The sequence below is a fragment of the Crotalus tigris genome, unplaced genomic scaffold (genome assembly GCF_016545835.1).
Source record: "Crotalus tigris isolate CLP2741 ecotype Arizona unplaced genomic scaffold, ASM1654583v1 scf7180000018223.614484, whole genome shotgun sequence".
Lineage (NCBI taxonomy): Eukaryota > Metazoa > Chordata > Lepidosauria > Squamata > Viperidae > Crotalus > Crotalus tigris.
Genome location: NW_024096890.1, coordinates 99,091 through 116,660, shown reverse-complemented (window position 1 = coordinate 116,660; position 17,570 = coordinate 99,091).

Sequence of the window (17,570 nt, the reverse complement as noted above, 5' to 3'; positions counted from 1 at the left end):
AATAGCCCGCAGCATTTCCATCCTCCCCTCCAAGAGTATGGCAGAACCCAGAAGAGCAGAAAGATTAGAGTGAGAATTAAAGTTAGAAAGAGCCCCCTTAGAAAATGGGTTCTGACATCAATTCTACTAATACCAATGCATAATAACATTTGAGAAAACTGGAGACCTACTTATTTTCTTATACTATATGGCTCTCTGTATTCTGGAGTGACCTGAAAAATGGATCTCCAGATACTGATAAATCCTCTATTTCTTTAAAAAAAAATCCCACATCCATCCACATAATGAATAACTCTGTAATGGTCAAGGTCTTTGCAATAGTACAGTAACATTTATTGTCTTAAACATGAGTCTTTGCTCAATAGTGTATGAAATGAGCAGCAGGGGTTTTTAGAATACAAGGGAAGTTGAAGAATGGGAGACCTTCTATTGATTAACAGTGCATAACATCTTCAAATTTTCTTTATAGCTATAAATTTATAGTATAACTAATTATTATAATTTAAAAACATAGAATATATTTCAACATAGAGGAGAAGGTGAGCAAACTGACCTATTTGCTCACTTAGTCAAACAGTCTGCTGTTTAAACAAATGTTCTTGTCCAAATCTACTCCATCTAGTACTTTATCATTAAATTCGAATGAGCAGACTGAAAATGCCTTTCTGTTCATTAAACTCATTAAACTCACAGAGAGAACAAATGGGAGATCGGAGAGAAGATCAAAGGAGTCAACAACAGAATACTAAATGGGAAGCAGGAGATAGGATGAGAACACTACAACAAAGATGCCAGTAGTTGCTGATCAAAATTTCAGGTCTTTCTACATCAATACATATAATATGAGAAATCAATGTGAATAACTACAGATGATACAACCACAAAACTGGTGAAATTCTATGAGGATTCTATTTAATCCAGTTTTTGCAGAACATATCAGGTTGGAAACATATCTGTTGTTTAAAACCTGGAATCTCTGATTGGATAGGGTATGATAAACTAATAGTGATTCCAAATTGCTTGGATAGTATCCAAATTTATTTTTGAAAGATAGGACGTGACCTTTAGGATATAATAGGAATTACTTACCCCATCAGAGTGAGAAAAGACACAAAACCCATCACATAGCAGAAACCTCTTGGGACATCCGAACTTCAAAATAGGGATCCACATAAAAGCCCATCCACACTCAACCGTTTGGTCAGCTGCCCCAGAACTGAATTGCTGCATGTACTTTGTTTCTGTTATTAAAACCTACTTCCAAGCAGTTGACTTTGACTCTTTGATTTGTGACTGTGAGGGTTTTTTTCCCCTCTTTTCCAAGCATTCTCCCAGCACCGGATTTTTCTTCCAGCAATTTGTTGGCCCAGATGGGACTCCCAGCTAACAAAGCCACCAGACCAGGCTCAGAGAGTCACTACCCCGCTGGCAACAGATTCCTTTTCTCTATAGGTAAACTGCACAGACCGTGCCCGAATAGCAGAAGAGTAGTAAAGGCGGTTTCTTTGATGTTTTTTGTGCCCAACAGCCGCTTGAAAGGAGGTAAGTACTGTTCTGTTTTAGAATCAGAGACATCGAAGTGAGGCAGGAGTAACAAACACAACTTCTTTATTGAGATCACAAACAGAACAGAACAGCAAACAAAATGGCGCTGGCTCTTTTATACTTCCCTTGCAGGGACAGCATCAGCCTATCAATGCAAGGCTAGTCTCCCACCTTGCACATGCTCACAAGGCTAGAGACAGCCTGTCTGGTCCTGGGCAACTACATGGTCTGCCCGGACCTTCTGCAGCCTCTTGAGCCTGCTGAGTCATTCAGCAGGCCCAGGACATAACACCCCTCCCCCTTGGATAAAACAATAAGTGAATACTTACTGTTTCATAGCAGCTTATATATACATGTGTTCAATTAAACATGTTGTTATTTCTAAACACATTATGCCTGCACGCAGTCAGACCCAGTCATTACATATCTCATATTTACACGAATACCACATATTGTTTAATACTATCAAACAAAACACCCCAACTCTGAGTGTGCCCTGAGTTCAAGAGAACTATTAAGCCTCCCTTACATACATTCTATTTTTTCACAAGACTATTAGGCATGTCCTGGAATTGACAAGAACCTTACATAGTCTTGTAAATGCTTGGGGGGACCCCTTGCTCGCTTTGATCTTCTTAGAGCTGTTGGGGTGCATGGCCTGTGAGCTCGCCTGCCAGGCTTGGCAGACCAGGACATAGATGCCTCCTTGAATCCGGTGACCCTCCATCGTACTGGCTGGCCGGAGCCTCTAACCCCAGACCAGAGTTCTTGGTGGGGTGGAATTCCCCAAGTCCACAATGGACCTCTCTTGGGAGCACTGTCCCGTGAGCTCAAGACCAGCAGATGGAGAAGCCTGTAGTGTCAGTTGGCTGACCAAATCCATAGACCCAGTGCCCGAGTCAGGAGCCGCCTCGTAGGCAGAACCCCCTTCTGGAGCTAGTGTATCCCCACTTTCACAGAGAGACTGTGGTCCATGATCGTAATCGTGGTCTTCCTCCCCCCCGAGAGTAGAGTCAGGAGCGGAAGTGTTGCTGGGAAGCCTCCAATGTAGTTGATCGATGTGCCGCCTTAACACATGACCATCGTCCAAGGCCACTTCGTATGACAGTGGCCCAGAGATCTTGCATACCACTACGGTCACCCAGAGATGTCCAGGTCCATAGTTCCTTGCCCAGACTGGATTACCCACCTGTAGTCTCCTAGGTGCCCACGGCTGTGACACCTGTGAAGCCACCCGGTCTGGGTGCAACCTGTCCAGTTTGGTAATGAGTCTACGACCCCAGCGGAGTTCAGCTGGGCTCTTCCCAGTGGCAGTACAAGGTGTGGTGCGGTGGCAAAGAAGAAAGTCAGCTAACCTGTGATGCCAGTTGCCATGAGTGATTCTCTTTAAAGCATCTTTGGTAATACGCACCATACATTCAGCCTGGCCGTTGGAAGCTGATGGAACAGTGCAGATGTGGCATGCCGGATCAAGTTGGCTTGAAGAAAAGCCTGAAACTCAGAAGACGTGAATTGGGATCCATTGTCGGAGACAAGGACGTCTGGAAGACCATGTAAGGCGAAGATTCCTCTCAGCACCTGGATGGTCCTAGCAGTAGTGGTGGAGGAGACAGGAACAACCTCTAGTTACTTGGAATGACTGTCCATGAGGAGAAGGAAGAATTGCCCCTGAAAGAGCCCAGTGTAGTCGATGTGTACCCTCGACCATGGATTATGTGTCTCCTCCCACCTATGTACAGGGACCTGGGGCATTTCAGGCCTTGACTGTTGGCACACTTGGCACCCATGAACCTGGGTCTCAATCTCTTCACTGAGCCCAGGCCACCAGAGATGGCTACGCGCAAGCGCCTTCATCCAGAGTATTCCCGAATGTCCCTCATTCAGAGAGAGCAAGACTCTAGTCCTCAATGAGGCTGGGATGACTACCCTGCTACCCCATAGGATACACCCCTTGAAAGTGGAAAGCTTGTGCTTTCTTTGCCAGAAACTCTGGAATTCTGCACCAGGACACGTGTCAGGCCATCCTGACAACACCCATGTCAGCACGCATGTAAGTGTGTGATCAGTGGCAGTTTCTGCAGCCACGTCCCTAGCATTGAGGGGAGATTCAGGCAATTCCTGAATGGAGAGAAAGTGCAGAGCAGGAGCAGGATCTGCCTCTGTAGAGGTAACCTGCTGAAGCCATCTGCATAGCCCATTTCTTTACCTGGTTTGTGAAGCAGGGTGAAGTCATATGCTGACAGGAAAATTGACCATCTCAGCATTTGTGGAGATATTATGTGAGGGGTTTGTTTGTTTGTTCTAAACAAGCCCAGCAGAGGCTTATGGTCTGTATAGACCGTGAAGTGGCAGCCATATAAGAAATCATGAAATTTCTTTATGCCAGTCACTATGGCCAAGGCTTCTCTGTCAATCTGTGCAGATGAGAGTGTCCTGGAATAGTAGGCCACAGGGACTTGTGTCCCATCAGCCTTGAGGTGGCTCAGCACAGCCCCAACCCCATAAGGGGATGCATCACAAGCTATGCATACAGGCAATTGCTCATTGAAATGAGCTAACACAGCATTTGAGGCCAGCAAGGCCTTGACTTCTGAAAAACTCTTTTCATGGACTTGTGTCCACTGCCAAGGAGCCTGTTTATCCAAGAGCTGGTGTAATGGCTCAGCCACTGCAGCCTTGTGAGGTAGAAATGCATGGTAGAAGTTTAACAGTCCCAGAAAAGCCTGAAGTTCGCTTTTGGACTTGGGACTTGGGGCCTATTGAATTGCTTTGAGCTTGGATTCAGCAGGATGGATGCCTTCAGCATCAATACGGAACCCCAGAAATTCAGTGGAGGTAACTCCAATCATATATTTGTCTTGCTTCAGCTTCAGCCCTGCTTGGCGGAAACGCAGCAAGACAGCCCTCAGCCTTTCAGCTAAGTTCCCAGATGACTCCCCAGCAATGAGGACATCATCAAAGTAGGGACAGACCCCAGGAATACCACAGAGCATTCGCTCCATCACACTTTGGAATATTCCAGGGTCCACATTAACCCCAAACTGCAGCCTTTTTACCTTAAAGGCTCCCCGGTGCGTCACAATTGTTTGGGCCTCAGCGGTTGCCTCATCAACAGGTAGCTGTTGATAGGCCTGAGCCAAATCAAGCTTTGCAAAGATTTGCCCCCCCCCTTGAGTGAGGCCAGAATGTGGCTCACCACAAGCACCGGGTAGGCATGTTGCTGAAATGCCTTATTAAGTGTACATTTATAGTCCGCACAAATTTGGACTTCTCCATTGGCCTTCAGTGGCGTGACTATAGGGGTTTCCCATGGACTGGAGTCCACAGGTTCTAAGATGCCCTGCTGGAGCAGCTTGTCCAGCTCTGCATCTATTTTGTTCTTAAGGGCAAAAGGCACCCTTCGGGGCTTGATCCTGATGGGTGTGATGGCTGGATTTAAACATAAAGCAATGGGAGGCCCCTTGTATGAGCCAAGCTCTGAACTGAACACATCAGTAAACTTCCTGCAAACTTCTGCAAGGCCTGACATTTGCAGATTGTGAAGTCCAGTCACTTGAATTCCAAGGGCCTTGAACCAATCGAGTCCAATAAGACTCGTACGATTACCCCCAACAACCACCACATCTAGCAGCCCTTCAAAACTCCTACGCTGCACATTGAGCATGGCCTCCCCCTTCACGCTGACTCTGGAATTCTGGAAGTCAGTAAGGATTAAATTTGAAGGCCTGAGTTTAACTCGTAGGCCACTTCTGCTGCAAATGTTTTTTTTTTCTTTTTTTTTATTGAAAATTTTTAAAAGTTTTTACAAATAACAAAAAAAGAACAACAACAAAAAAAAAAAACAACCCTCACCCAACCCCCCCCAAACCACCCCTTCCATCCCCCCCCCCGAGCTTCCCAGAGCTGAATATAGGCTTAATTAAAATTTTAAAAAACCTAAACAGATTTTAACAACTTATAAAATAGTTGATAATAAAATATATATGACATAAGCATTAAAAAGAAAAAAATACTTAAAAAGAAAAAAAGAAGAAAAAAAAGAGAAAGAAAAAAAGAGATAGAAAAAAAGAAAAAAAGGAAAAAAGAGAAAAAGTACAATCTATAAAATATCAAAAATTATATACAAGTTATAAAAAAGCTAAATGATATTTTTTTATATCCAATTTATGTTGTATAAAATTTATCCATTTTTCCCATACGGCAAAAAATTTCTCTTGCGATTGCTCCTTTAAAAAAGCCGAAATCTTTGCCATTTCCGCCAGATAAGAAACTTTAAAAAACCACTCTTGCAAGGTAGGCAAAGATTCCTTCTTCCAATATTGCCCTACTAGCAGCCTTGCGGCTGTAATCAAATTTAACATCAATATAACCTCCTTAGCATCACAATCAATAACAATACCTAACAAAAATAATTGCGGAGTAAATTTTACCCTCTTTCTAAAAATTCTTTCAATATTCCACCATATCTTAATCCAAAAAGCTTTTATGTTTTTATACGACCACCAAATATGATAATAAGTGGCGTCCAAACAACCACATCTCCAACATTTAGGCTGTAAATCAGGGTACATAAGAGACATTTTTTGTGGATCAAGGTGCCATCTATAAAACATTTTATAAAAATTCTCCCTTAAATTCTGGGCTTGCGTAAATTTAACATTCCTCACCCAGATAATTTCCCAGGTATCCAGTGGGATTGGTTCACCAAAATTTTGTGCCCATTTAATCATACAGTCTTTGATTAATTCAGATTCTGAATCCAATTCCACTAGAACCCCGTAAACCCTCTTAATGTGAGTTTGTCTTTGATCCTTTACTTGTTTAAAAAGATTTTCATCTTCTCTAAGCCAGCCCATATTACAATCCATCTTCCATCTATCCACTATTTGTCTATATTGAAACCATGAATAGGTAATATTTTCATGTACTAAATCTTCCAAAGATTTTAACTGCCAATTTTGACCATCCCATCTAAGTAGTTGTGTATAAGAGACCCTATCCATTTTAACTCCTCTCCTTATCCCCTCTATCGCATGCCAAGGTATGGCCCATAAAGGTATTTTAAAATCACTCTTATAATATTTCCTCCAAACCCGAAGTAAAGAAATCCTTATAATATGTGATTTAAAAACTCGATCCACTTTTTTATTAAAAATTAAGTAGGCATGCCATCCAAAAAGTAAATCCCAACCCTCCAGATGGAGTATTTCTACATTTGTTAAATTTACCCAATCACTAATCAATGTTAAGACCACAGCATCATAATATAATTTCAAGTTCGGTACCTTGAGTCCACCTCTCTCACGGAAGTCTTGCATGATTTTAAGCTTTACCCTTGGTTTTTTCCCTGCCCAAATAAATTTGTTAATGCCTTTCTGCCATTCATTTAAATTAACCTCATTCTTTAAAATAGGTAGCATTTGAAACAAAAAGAGAAATTTTGGTAGGACATTCATTTTAATCACTGCAATTCTACCCATAAGAGATAACTGTAACTTATCCCAATTCTTCAAGTCTTTCTGTACCCTGATCCACAACCTTTCATAATTATTCTTATACAATTTTACATTAGAAACAGATAAAATAACCCCCAAATATATTACCTTATCAACAACTTCAAAATCAGTTAGATTAACCAAAATCTGCTTGTCCCGATTAGTCATGTTTTTAGGTAATATTTTAGTCTTATTATTGTTGATTTTAAAACCTGAAACACGTCCATATTGATAAATCAGTTGTAGTAACTTTACTACAGAATAGGTAGGTTGAGACAGAGTAACCACCAAATCATCTGCAAAAGCTCTTAACTTGTATTCTTTTTTGTTAACTTCTATTCCTTTTATTTCCTGCGACTCTCGAATTTTAATCAACAAAATTTCCAATGTTAGAACAAACAGTAACGGTGACAATGGACATCCCTGTCTTGTACCTTTTTCTATTGTAAAAACCTCTGACAAACCCCCATTAACAATAAGTTGTGCCGTTTGTTTTTGATATATAGCACCTAGAGCTTGTGATATTTTTTCTCCAAAATTCATCTCCTCAATTAATCTTAACATAAACTGCCAATTCAATTGGTCAAAAGCTTTTTCAGCATCTAAAAATATCAGCCCTGCAGAAATTTGGTTGTTCTTATCTAAATATTCTAATAAGTTAATAATTTGTCTAGCATTATTTTTCATATACCTTCCGGTTATAAAACCCGATTGATCCTTATGTATAAGCTGATGCAAAACCCTCATAAACCTATTAGCTAAAATTTTTGCAAAAATCTTATAATCTACATTTAAGAGAGATATAGGCCTATAATTCTTTGGTAAGGTAAGATCTTGGTCCTCTTTTGGAATCAAGGATATAAAAGCACTGCGCCATGACGGAGGAATCTCTAAACCCTGTAATATATTATTAAAAAGCTCACATAAAGGTTGAGTCATCTCTTCTACTAAAGTTTTATAATAAATAGATGTCAGACCATCCGTACCCGGCGCTTTACCTAATTTTAATTGCTTAATAGCTGTCACAATTTCCTCATTGGTAATTAAACCATTAATTTCTTGTTTCTGATCTTCTGTTAGTTTAGGAAAGTTAGCCTCGCTTAAATAATTATTTATATCTAAAGTTTGTACATTAGTACTCTTATATAATTTCTGATAGTAATCTAAAAAAGATTTCTTGATCAGCTCCGTCTGGTACACTAATTTACCATTATAATTTATTTTATCTATAATTCTCTGTCTCTGTTTCTTTCTTAATTGATAGGCCAACCATCTCCCTGGTTTGTTAGCATTACAAAATGTATTTTGTTTCATAAACATTAAATTAGTTGCGGCTTGATCAGCCATCAACATATTAAATTGTGTTTTTAGCAACTTTATAACTTCTTTAACCTTTTCATCTGAAGGATTTAAAATCAAAGACTTCTCTTTTAGTTTAATCTCATCTTCCAATTCCTTACGTTTCTGAATCTGCTTTTGTCTATGAACATTATTCATTTTTATCAAAATCCCACGCATGAAGGCTTTACCTGCATCCCATACCATTGATATTGATGTTCCCTTATACATATTTAAGGCAAAATAATCCTTTAAGCACTCCTTTAATTTTTGAACATTCTTTTCTTGTTTAAATAAGTTCTCATTCACCCTCCAGGATCTCCTCTCCTCTTTTTCAACAGCCAATTCCATCCAAACTGGACTATGATCCGTCAGTGACCTAGGAAAAATTTTTATATTCTTTACCCTATTATATAAGTCAGTTGTAATCAGGAAAAAGTCAATTCTTGAGAAAGATTGATGTCTATCTGAGAAGAAGGTAAAATCTCTCTCCTCTTGATTACGTTCACGCCAATAATCCCTCAGCTCCCAGTCCTCTTTCAGATCAAAAAAGGCTTTAGGTAATTTAGCCTGTTTGAAGAAAATAGAAGAACCTTTTTTGTCCTTTTGTGTATCTAAAACACCATTCCAATCTCCCATTAATATCACAGACCTATAGTCCAGCGAAGTTATTTTCTGATGTAACAATCTATAAAATTGTTCCTGTTGCTGGTTTGGTGCGTACAATCCCACTATAAGTATTTTGTTACCATATAGACCAAGTTCAATCATAACATATCTTCCTTGAGGATCTGATTCTACCAGACAAGCTGGTAAACTTTGCTTAACATAAATAACCACACCCCCTTTTTTCCCAGGGGCAGGAGATACAAAATGAGATCCCAAGCGAGCATTAGCTAAATATTTTTCATCTTTAAGTAAAATATGAGTTTCCTGCAAGCAGATAATATCATTATTATGTTGCTTTAGATAGTAAAAAATTTTCTTTCTTTTCTGCGGGGAATTAAGGCCGTTAACATTCCAGGTCAGGAACTTTGCCATCTCCCTTGACCAGGAGCCTGGAGAAAACTGCCTGAAGATCTGCCATTGAGGAATGTGTTGCAGAACTCTTGGGTCTTGCTCCTCCCATCGGCATTGAAACACTTTCATGAGAAGATTCTTTAACTTCTTTCTTCTGTTGTTCCTTTTCCTTACGTCTATGTGCTGCACGAGTCATTCTCTGCTCTTTGACCTCTGTTTGGCACAGCCATTCCACCTGTGATTTCCCAACAGCCATCAAACCTAATCCTTCAGACTGCTGTTCCGCCTCTTTGCCGCCCAGAGCTTTCTGAATCATAGATGGAGATGAGCCTGCTCCCAGGACCATGTTATAAAACTCTTTAGCTTTGACAACCGTATTAAGTCTGTAACGTGTCTCCGCATGGCTCAAAACAATACCCGTCGGAATCTCCCATCTGAATGGCATCAATCTTGTTTTAAGTTCATTAGCTAAAAAAGCAAAGTCTTTTCTATTTCTTAAAATTTTAGATGGGATTTCCTTTAGAATGATGACATCTTGGGCAGCAATCTGGAACCTCTTATTGTAAAAAGCTTGTATGATCTCATTACGCAGAGATCTCTTTGCGAAGTAAATCACCACATCTCTTGGCAAATTCTTTTGTTTCGCAATCCAAGAGTTAACTCTGTAGATTTTTTCCACTTCTCTACGTACTCCATCTTTATCCCTATTCAGAACAACAGCTAGATCATTAATCACCATCTCCATCAGGTCTTGATTCATGTCTTCTTTGAGACCCCTAATTCTCAAAGCATATTCCATTTGCCTATACTGAGACATAAGAATGTCCTCTTGTGAAGTTTCCATCTTTTTTTCCATATCTTGGAATTTGTCCTCAAGGAGGTCTACTTTCTCTGCAACTTCTTCCAATCTGGAATCCAACTTCACAACCACAGAAGCGAATCCTGACAAAGCTGTAACTATATCTTGCCTCAAAATAATATTATTCTCCACTAAAAGCTCCTTCATTTCCTCTTTAGTTTCAGATTTGTTCTGTTCAAGAAGATCTTTATTCTGTTTAAAAAGGTCCTTCATTTCCTCTTTACTTTCAGACTTGCTCTGTTCAAGAAGTTGCTTCATTTCCTCCCTGATTTGAGATACAGCATTTCCCATTATATCTTTAATGTCTTGTACAGACAAGCCTGGCAAGGGAGGAGAAGATGGAGGTGTAACCTTAGGTTGCAGCACTGGTGGTGTAACTTTAAGTTGTTGTTGTACAGTTGCAATTGCAGGAGAGGAAACCACCTTAGAAACTATAGAAGCTGGTTGTCTCTTTGAAGCCATTTTTTAAAAATCTTATTCTCTCTTTCTTTCTTCTTAAAAAAAAAAGAAAAATACTAAAATCCTTAAAATTAAAAAAAGACCAGGGAGAGTGCAAAAAAAAAAACTTCAAAACCTCCAAAACACTTTAAAAGAGAAAAAAAACTTAAAAGAAAAAAGAACTGTGCTATCCATACGTTTCATTTAAATCCGTTCTTTCTTTCCGGAAAGGAAAAAAAAAGCACTTTCAAAACGCCATCTTACTTTCACTCTCACTCTCCACCACAGAAAAAAACAAAAGAAAAAAGAATCAGCATAAGCTAAAAGAGAAATAAAAAGAAATAAAACTCTAACTCTAAGTAAAATCCTTTAAACAGTTCTGTCCGCTTTAAAAATCACTCACCAGGAAACTTTAAGCGCGGAGATGGTAGCGGCATTTCACTTTGTTTCCAAAGAAACAAAGACAGCTGGGAGGCGAAGAAAGCACGAACTCCGAGGGAACACTCTTTCTACCCCCCAAAAAAAGAGATCCAGGGGGGGTTAAGAGGTTCTACCTCTATTTGTGTGGTCTCTACCCCTTCCCTTCGCCCAGGAAGGGGATTTCGAGCTGCGGGCCAGCTGATGCACGCTGTGCTCCGCAGATCTAACACCGTCCCAGGAGGACAGCTACAAAGTAGCCGCCATCATCGTCGCTAACCACCGGAAGCTCCTGCTGCAAATCTTTTTAAAAAGTGTCTAAGGAAATGATTGATAGAGCAGACCCTGTATCCAAATCCATCGACAAGGGAACCCCTTGCAACTTCACGTCAATGTGAAGCTTCTTTTTAAGTGGTCTGTGAACCCCATTTTTGAAAATGGCCCTACAGGATGTGCAGAAGCCCACCCTGTTTTGGCTGGGGACCTTAGTATCTTTCAGAGGCAATTCTTCTGGAGACCGTTCCTTCTGGCGACCCAAACAAATGGAGGCAATGTGGTCTTGCCTTCTACATGCCCAACAGATAGTGGAGTGGAACCAGCAGTTGTGGCGAAACACTGAGGGAATGAGGTTGTCTGTTGTCTACCTTCCTGAGGCCTTCTTTCTGCTTGCTGCTGAAGCCTATCTACTTCCAACTCTGGATCCTCTTCTGGAATCTCCTGAGCGACCTCGTGATGGATGGTGCTAGGCGTTGGGGGGTTCTTGGCAAGCCGCATGGCCTTCACAGTTCCTCCCACTGCTTCTTCAGCTGCAATCTCTCTCAAAGCATCTTGAAATGAGACATCTTCTTTTGCAAAAAGTTTCTGTTGCAGCTCACGCAAACCAAGTGATCCCGGAGCCTCTCTTCCAGATCCTTAAATGCACATGGCCTAGCTGCTTGTCTTAAGGCAGCAATAAAGTCCACAGCAGACTCACCAGGCCTCTGATCCCTCTGCTCAAAGGCGTACCCCCATGCAATTACTGAGAGCTTGGGTTCGAAGTGCTCTCGCAGCATCCTGTTTAAGTCAGCATACACAATTGATTCCAGTGGTGCTGAGGCTACAAGGTTCTCTGCAATATCAAAAGTCTCTTGCCCACAGACACAGAGCAATGTAGCAGCTTTAAGGCCATCTTCTTGGATCTTGTTTACTCAAAAGTAATTCTCTACTTGAGCCACATAGGAGCTCCAGTGCTCAGGGTGAGAAGTATCAAATTCCGATAGATAGCCTAGCTTTGACATCGTTACAGCCTGGAGCCTCTTCAATGCCCCTTGCTGCAAGGTATGAGAAGGGGTCCCATGAAGCCGAGCTCACCTCCAGCGTACTGGCAGGCAATCACTTCCTCCGGACGCCAAACTTCCCAGCGCTTCAGGCCTCCTCTGGTAAGTCAGCCTAGCTTCTCCTGTTGTTCTTCTTGCAGCCAATCCCACCTTCGTTGCCTGTTTTAGAATCAGAGACATCAAAGTGAGGCAGGAGTAACAAACACAATTTCTTTATTGAGATCACAAACAGAACAGAACAGCAAACAAAATGGTGCTGGCTCTTTTATACTTCCCTTGCAGGGACAGCATCAGCCTATCAATGCAAGGCTAGTCTCCCACCTTACACATGCTCACAAGGCTGGAGACAGCCTGTCTGGTCCCAGGCAACCACATGGTCTGCCCGGGCCTTCTGCAGCCTCCTGAGTCTGCTGAGTCATTCAGCAGGCCCAGGACATAACAAGTACTACTTTAAATTTCCTTACACTCTTAGAGAAACCCAGGAGATGAATGAGCATGTGTGTAAGGCCCTTCCTCATCTATTCCCTCAAGTAAGTTGAACTCGTGGAGCAGTAAGCATTTCAAAAGGATCTTCTATTGAGAGAAAGTGATTGCAGAGAGAACAGGCAGGATCTAAAGTTCCTGCATGAAAACATTTGGCTAAACCCCATTGTGCAAAACCCCTCCCAGCTTCCCAATCCATGATAAACCAATTTAAAAGTGCAAAGATGTTGTGGGAATTCCGAGTTCAGAAGGTGATAACAAGTTGTTCTCAGGCACCCCGGCCTTGATGTAGGCAGGGTTCTTCGGAGGTGAAGCAAACCAGATGGCCTCAGGGCTCATTCCCCCTCACCAATTCCCAGGAAGATACATCAAAGCACAATGGATAAATCATAGGAAAGCCCCAAAGTCCCCCTCCTCCTCCCCAATTCCCAGGAAGATACATCAAAGCAAAAGAAGTCTCATCATAGAGGATGGGAAAGAACAGTTCAAGAATGGGGAGCTCAGAATCTAGGATCACACTGAGGTCTCATTTAGGGAGGCTAATGAATGCCTGGGAGCAAGACAAATTGCTCATCCAGGCGGGGATGAAAAGGAAGCATGCAGGCAAGCTACATAAAAAGTGGACTCTGCTCAGGGATGAGTCTAGGAATCAAATTTGGCCTGAAGGTGGTACTTTTGATCTTGAAATATTAAAGAAGCTCAGACCAAGGTTAAAGCCCTCTCATCTGCCATATTGGTACTGTTGGGCAGAGTTATTGGATTCAAAAGGTCCTAAGACAGGCAAAAACAAGGAGCCCCAGCCTGAACAGCCAGACTTAAGCAAACCTCCCTTAAAGGATATACCAGGGACCAAATTGATGCCCCCTCTTTTACAGAAACCCATCCCTGGATATAGCAGGGGATAGTTTAAGTATGTCCTCACTCATCCCTTTCTCCCTTTCAGACCTGGTGATTTGGAAGGAGAACACCCTCTCCTTTCAATCTAAATCCCAAACAGTCATAAGAACCCTCCAGTCTATTATACAGAGTCACAACCCCTTATGGGGAGATATGATGCAGCTGCTTCATATCTTCCTCACAAGGGATGAACTGATGAAGTTATTTGAGAAAACAGAGGAGATTGCAAAAAGATCAGTCATTGCTATACCAGGACAGGTAGCCCCAACCAGAGTTGCTTGCCCCCTGAATTGTCCTGATTTGGATTACAACACACCCACCCATTGGGATGAATATGCTGAACATAAGGACGCAATGGTGGAACAATACCTGAGATGCTATGTTAACTATCAGTAAACTAACTGGGCAGATCTCCTGCCTTTTGCTGAAGTGGCATACAACAATACTGTGCACAGCAATACTGGACATGCTCCTTTTAAAATAGCTACAGGCAGAGAATTCATACCCATGCCTGAATACCCCCAAGAGCCCCCCTCCTCACAAGCATTGACCAAGTGTGTAAACTCACTGCAGAGTGCTTGGGTGAATGTCAAACATGCCTTAGCCAAAGCCACAAAAGTTCAAAAAGACCAGATAAAAAGCAATCCCCCCAGAAACCATTTCATATAGGAGAGAAAGTTTATCTCTCAATGAAATACCTAAGATTAAAACTACTCTGTAAAAAGCTGGGGTTTAAATTTATTGGTCCTTTCCCTATCATAAAAATCATAAACCCTGTCACAGTGGAGCTAAAGCTCCCACGACTCTTGGAGAAAATACATCCAGTTTTTCATTGCAGTTTATTGAAACCAGTTATAGAATCGACCTTGAGACCAATACTTAGAATGCCCCGGTCCCATTATAGTGGAGGGGGACACCCATTATGAAATCAAATGAATTCTTGATTCTAGATTCTATAAAGGGAAATTACAATATCTAGTTCGATGGAAGGGGTATCCTCTGTCAGAAGCTACCTGGGTGAAGAGCATAAATGTAAAGGCAGATAGATTAATAGTTTCAAGATAAACATCCTTAAAAACCCAGGGAACCTCCTAACAATGGAATAGAGAAATAGCAAAACACTTATGTGTATCTATGCTTGTTATTTTTCAGGAACTGCTTTCTCTTTAGGTGAGTCTGTCAACTTCTGAAACAAACCTGGGTGAAGCCATCTTTGTCATTCAAAGTTGCCACAAGTTGGGGGGAAAGGGGAAAGGAAAATGGTAGCATTGCTAGACTAATCATAGAGCAGTCCCATGGAACCAAGGTCATTTCCACAGAAGCTGGAAGGTGGATAAAAGAAGTTTAATGGAGCCCACCAATTGCTTTTATTGGGTAGTGTAATAATCGCATAGCAAAGGGGAGGGAATTGGTATAGTTAGCTACATTGAATCTTTAAGGGAAATTTTAGAGTTGGTTTCACTTTTGACCATACCAATACTATGTATCTAATAAACATGTACTTTGAGAAAACTTCAAGCCTTGCAGTTCTGATTTATTTGGTTTCATTAGTAGGAACCTTGACACCTATTTTCCAAGGAAGGTCACTTCATTGTATGTGCTGGACTCCCCTCAGCCCAGAAGCTAGCAAAGATGTTTTTGCAGCACATCTACCAGTTGCTTTGGAGTGCCTAAGCCCATTATTTCGAACCATGGGGTCCAATTTACTGCTAGGTTTTGGAGGAGTTTGTAAAGATGATTGGGTCCTCCCAGGGGCTTAGCTCAGCTTTTTATCTGAGTACAAATGGATCTGCAGAATGAGCTAATGCAATAGTGGAATAGTACCTGCATTGCTAGGTCAACTACCAGCAGACTAACTGGACAGGATTCCTGTTGTTTACAGAGGTGGCATACAACAATGCAATGCACAGCAGCACTTGTTTCATTCCTCTTAAGCTAGCCATGGAGATGGAGTTTGTGCCAATGCCAGAATGTCCTCAGGAGCCTCCCTCTTTGGGCACCTTAACTGAATGGGTAGACTCGTTCCAACAGATTTGAAGTGATGCAAATAAAGCATTAGCTAAGAAAGCCAAGAGTCAGAAAAAACAAGCAGATAAGAAAAAAGTTCCTCAGGAGACATCCCCTGATAAAGTGTATCTGTCTACTAAGTATCTTAAATTGAAACAAACCTGCAAGAAGTTGGGACCAAAGTACATAGGTCCTTTCCCCATCATAAAAGTCATCAATCTGGTGATAGCAGAACCCAAACTACCCAGGATATTGGGTAAAGTGCATCCAATATTCCATTGCAGCTTATTAAAGCTATACTGGGGATCCACAATGATACCAGTAGGGAAGGCAGCCCCAGCCCCAATAATGGTGGATGGGAAAACACATTATAATGTCAAAGAAATTGATTCCAAAATCCACTGAGGAAAATTACAGTACTTAATCCAGTGGGAGGGTTATCCATTGTCAGAAGATGGGTAAAAGCTCATCATGTAAAAGTGGATTGTTTGATAAAGCAATTCCACACTAATTACCCTTGGAAGCCAGGGCCAGTGCAAGGCAAAGATTAAAAGGGGATAATGTGTATTCCTTTTTGTTTTCCAGGTTCCCCCTCCTTTTCAGGGGGCCAGCCTGTCAAACTACAAAGATCTATTTTATTAGAACTGCTATGTTGCTTCTAGCTTGTCAACAGTTGCAGGGGGGGAGCTTGGGATCCACAGGTGTTCCTTATCAGTTTGAGAGCTGAAGCTACTGAAGAAATGTTTTGGTGATCAGAAGGTTTTTTCTCATAACAACTGCTGGAAGATTAATTGGACAATGTGACCTGAACTGTTAGAGAGGGAGGGAAAGCTTTACTCTTTTAATTATGTTTCCCACCATATTGCCAGAGCTAGACATTCACCTGTCTAGTATAGGTTCTCCTGTTTGAGCAGGGGGATGGATCAGAAGACCTCCAAGGTCTCTTCCAGCTCTATTCTATTCTATTCTATTCTATTCTATTCTATTCTATTCTATTCTATTCTATTCTATTCTATTCTATTCTATTCTATTCTATTCTATTCTATTCTAGCTTTACTTCTATCTGCCGGTATGTTATGCCTGATTAAACTTTGCATTAGAGATCACAATGTCTCTGGTGTTTTACTCCATTGGAGTTTTCATCTGGGATTTAACACCAACCTGGGACAGGGCTGACATTAAGTCAGATCTGCTATACTGCTTCACGCAGAGACTCATGTCTATTGTGGGGACCATGCATGGAATGTCCATCCACAAGAGTGAGCAGGAGGAGATGGAGAACTGGGAAGAAGCCGCCTTAAGACCCAGAACAGGTAAGACTACTCTGGATTGGAAGAGAAGGCAGAAGCCCCAGGGGACCAGCTGAAGCCCCAGTGATCAATAGGTATCTGGAAGATTGAAGAATGGGAAGAGAAGCCCTCCAGGGTGACTTTTTCCCAGGGAAGCTAAGGAAGCCAACCACAGGCACCACTAGCTGAGCAAAAGTTCAGGGCAATGGGAGGTGAACCAGATCCTCATGATGTCATCTTTGAGCAAGCCATAGACTTCCTGAGGGATGCTTTTGACCAGCTCTGGACCAGAGAAGCCCAAAAATGGCCAGCACCGCCACCAGTTCAATTGCACAATGCAGTGACTGCAGCAACCACACCTCCAGCCCCCACAGTCAGTTCCAGCATGACAGCCAAGAGTGGTTCCAATGGTGTGGCCACTGCCACCAGCATGAGTGGCCCTTCCACAAAGGTGAGAACTTAAATC